The following is a 4,001-nucleotide window of genomic DNA, read 5'->3' on the forward strand; positions in this document are numbered from 1 at the left end:
AAAAAAATCCTGCAACCAAACACCTATTTTCCATAAATAACTAAAGATTATGAAAGAAGCATACAGAAAACATTTATAACTTCAGACAGTAACACATTTGTTTCTGGAACATAGGAGTATGCTGTCTACAGAAATGCACAGCTCTACACTGCAGTTGATTTACTGCAGTAGCTGACATCTGTATTTAAAACGTTCCCAAAAGGATGCATTTTGGAACACTTCTTGCTAGCTCTAAAGGCTTTACTTTATAGATTTATTCACATCTAAGACTGAGCTTGTTGTTATTAACTGGAAAAGATGCACAAAAGGTGCTTCCACCAAGGCTGCCTTAGGTTCAGTACCTCGGTGGTGCCACAGATGCTGCTGTAGCTGTGCCACAGAAAGTACTTTTCAAGTGGGAAACACCAACACCAAACACCAAACCCACCACACTCTTTAGTACATTAGCCAGGAAACCTCAAAATTAGTAAAATCTCAAATTAACAAAGTAAACAACTACACAAAATTAATATTTCTACCCAGTTTCAAACTGAAACCACCAGACTGGGGCCAGCATCTTAATTTCTCTTTTTTTGAAAGAACAGTACTGACTTGGCAGGTATTACCTGAGCACCAAAAGCTGTACAACACTATTTTAGTCCAGTGGAGACCGTGTAAGAAACTACAGGAGTCAGCCTCAGTGGTTCCTTCGCAGTCCATTACACTCCTTCGGCTTCTATCTCTGTAGCTGGAGGGCAGAGGAAATGCAGCTTGTGAGAGCAAAGAATCATTTGGGAGAGCTGATTTTGGAGTGCGAGTTCCTTGTCTGCAGTGCCCAGGTGTGTCTGCCATGGGCACTGCTTATTCTATCCCTGTTCCCCAAAGGACACCCCCATAACAGATCCTTCCCTGAAGGATCAGAGGGGTGGTTTTCACACAGCAGCTTTCCCTCGCTCCAGCTGCTCCTGCTTCCCCTCACCCCAAACACACGCTCCCGACAACCCTGCAGGTTTCTCACGTGAGCAGATTTCGATTTTCCTTTGCCCCACTGTGATTCCAGCAGCTTTGTAGCTCCTCATCTCAGAGCAAACCAGATCTATACCAGGCCAGGCACCTGATCACTGGGGCTGTGTTCAACATCACAACAGAGTTATCCTGGAGAGTGCCTGAGCATGACAAGGTAAACCTGAAAACAAATTCACAAATTACTGGCCTAGGCAGGCAAAGTGTAAGGTAAGGGGTTTGTAACAGGAAAATGTTCAGTTCTGTTTACAGACCTTTTCTTTTAGCATCTACGATCCATAGTGTGAGAAACTGGTAATTTGAGGTGGTGTCATCTGGATTGAGCAGTTGATGGAGGAGGAAGCAGTGGGTGCAAACCTTTTACAGACCCTCTTCAGAGATAGCAAGGCCAAGGTGTCTCACTGCCATGACAGGCTGGTTTTTCCCTTCACAGAAGCCAGAGAAGGAGAGAAAGACCAGTAATTTCTTTCTTTTTTTTTTTTTTTCTGAAGCAACAGAATGAAAATAAATGTAGGGAATGGCACAACACGCTGATTTTCAGAGCCAGTATCTTCTGAAATGTAACAAGTGAGATGATACAGCCATGGTGTTGCTTGATAAAAAGAGTATGTGCATAGAAACAGAGACAGTGCTATAGCGGTGAAGTGACAGTAACAGACCATGTGGGAAGAGAACCCCTACTGCAGTGAGAAACTCAGTTAAAATTCAAATTTTCCTAGCTGGTATAGGTTAAAGCTGGATCTTTAACAATGTTTAAATGAACAAGTGTTCACGATGTAAACTCATGGATGTATGTTTCTGAGAAACATGGAATGCCCTCTTTGGAACAGTGACTACCAAGATGTTTAAGGAAGGGCTACAGAAAACAGTCCTGCAGCTGCGTTGAAACCACGCAGCACAATAGTCAAATGCAAGCCTTGCAGTCTTTCCTGAAAACCATTTATGGTTTCTACCCTCTGCTACATTGCAGTAACACATCTGCCTCACCAACAGCTGACAAGCCCAGGCACTGAGCATCCCCAAATTAGCTGAGCCTTCAGCAGCAATAACGCTGTATCTGTTGCAAAAGTAAAACCTTGACCTTCCTGACAGCTCAGAAGCGATTGTTCTGCTCTTCCTCAGCAGAGCTTGTATTTTCACAGTGTGCAAGGGCAGCGATATCGTTATGAGCCGTGTGAGAAGGAGGAGGTAAGAGAAGGAGCTCTCTGTGGGCTCTGGAGCTGTTGACTCCCGCGGGAATATGTGACCGGGGCCGTGGCCACAGAGGTGGGAATCAAAACATCCATACTGGAAGTGCCACTGTTTCCATTGCCTCTGGACTGGGAACGTGTCTGCCCTGGATGCATCTGCTGGGATGTCAAGTTGGTGACAGCACGAGAGGGCAAGAATCAAAAAAAGCAATAAAAATGAAAATATGAGCCAGATTGGAGGCATTTCAGTGACAGTGGACACACCAAAGCTAGCAGTGGCTGGTGCCAGGCCATGAGGTGACCTTGGGAGCCCTGGGGCAGCAGCAGAGGGAACATCCAGTCCCTGGTGCCCTGGACACTACCAGCACCCCCTTCACTGGAGCTGCTCAGCTTGGAGAGACCTGAGAGCAGCCTCCAGTACCTAAAGGGTCTAAAGAGAGCTGGGTGAGAGACTTTGTACCAGGGCAGGCAGTGGCAGAACAAGGGAGAATGGCTTCAAACTGTAGCAGGTGAAGATTGGGAAGGAATCCCTGGCACAGGGTGCCCAGAGCAGCTGCGGCTGCCTCTGGATCCCTGTCAGTGCCCAAGGCCAGGCTGGACACTGGGGCTGGGAGCACCTGGACAGGGTTGGGATTTAGGGTCCCTCCCAACCCAAACCGCTCCATGAATCCCCTCAGCACTGGCACACCACTCTCGTCCCCAATACTGCCTTACTCTCACCCTGGTACCTCTATCCCCTCAGACCCAGACATCCTTTCCCCTAATCCCAGGCACCTCTTCCCTCAGCACCTCACCCGCAGCCCTCCATCCTCACATGCCCTTTCTCCTCATCCCGGACCCTCCTTTCCCCTCAGCTCCATCCCACTCTTTCCTTTACCCCAAGTACCCCTTAATCCCTCACCCGGGCTCCCTTTCTCCTCATACTGAGAACTCCCTTTCCCTCATCCCGGCCGTCCCTTGCCCCTCTCCCGGGGCTCCCTTTCCCCTCAGTCCCTCACCCCCTGCTCCCTTTCCCCTCATCCCCTCACCCCGGGCTCCCTTTCCCTCCATCCCCTCACCCCGGGCTCCCTTTCCCCTCAGTCCCTCACCCCCTGCTCCCTTTCCCCTCATCCCCTCACCCCGGGCTCCCTTTCCCTCCATCCCCTCACCCTGTGCTCCCTTTCCCCTCATCCCCTCTCCCCGGGCTCCCTTTCCCCTCAGTCCCTCACCCTGTGCTCCCTTTCCCCTCATCTCCTCACCCCGTTCTCCCTTTCCCCTCAGCCCCTCACCCGGGCTCCCTTTCCCCCCATCCCCTCACCCTATGTTCCCTTCTCCCCATCCCCTCACCCTGTGCTCCCTTTCCCCTCAGTCCCCTTACCCCGGGCTCCCTCATCCCCTCATCCCCTCACCCTATGCTGCCTTCTCCCCATCCCCTCACCCCGGGCTCCCTTTCTTCCCATCCCCTCACCCGGGCTCCCTTTCCCCTCAGTCCCTCTCCCCGGGCTCCCTTTCCCCTCATCCCCTCACCCTATGCTCCCTTCTCCCCATCCCCTCTCCCCGGGCTCCCTTTCCCCTCAGTCCCTCTCCCCGGGCTCCCTTTCCCCTCAGTCCCCCACTCTATGCTCCCTTCTCCCCATCCCCTCACCCCACGCTCCCTTCTCCCCATATCCTCTCCCCGGGCTCCCTTTCCCCTCATCCCCTCACCCTATGCTCCCTTTTCCCCTCATCCCCTCACCCTATGCTCCCTTTTCCCCTCATCCCCTCACCCTATGCTCCCTTCTCCCCATCCCCTGGCCGGGCTCCCTTCCCCTCAGCCCGTCCCGCCTCCGC

The 4,001-nt window shown here is 51.8% G+C and overlaps 1 long non-coding RNA gene across 1 annotated transcript; it reads right to left on the minus strand.

The window, feature by feature from the left end:
- Positions 1 to 583: 583 nt before the first annotated feature.
- On the minus strand, positions 584 to 3,135 carry LOC140681751 (uncharacterized). The gene is made up of 3 exons (XR_012052884.1): positions 1,257 to 3,135; positions 998 to 1,165; positions 584 to 727 (listed from the first exon to the last, which is right to left on the minus strand). It is a non-coding gene; the product is annotated as an uncharacterized lncRNA (long non-coding RNA).
- Between the last annotated feature and the right edge of the window lie 866 nt (positions 3,136 to 4,001).

Source organism: Taeniopygia guttata, chromosome Z, assembly GCF_048771995.1.
Source record: "Taeniopygia guttata chromosome Z, bTaeGut7.mat, whole genome shotgun sequence".
Classification (NCBI taxonomy): domain Eukaryota; kingdom Metazoa; phylum Chordata; class Aves; order Passeriformes; family Estrildidae; genus Taeniopygia; species Taeniopygia guttata.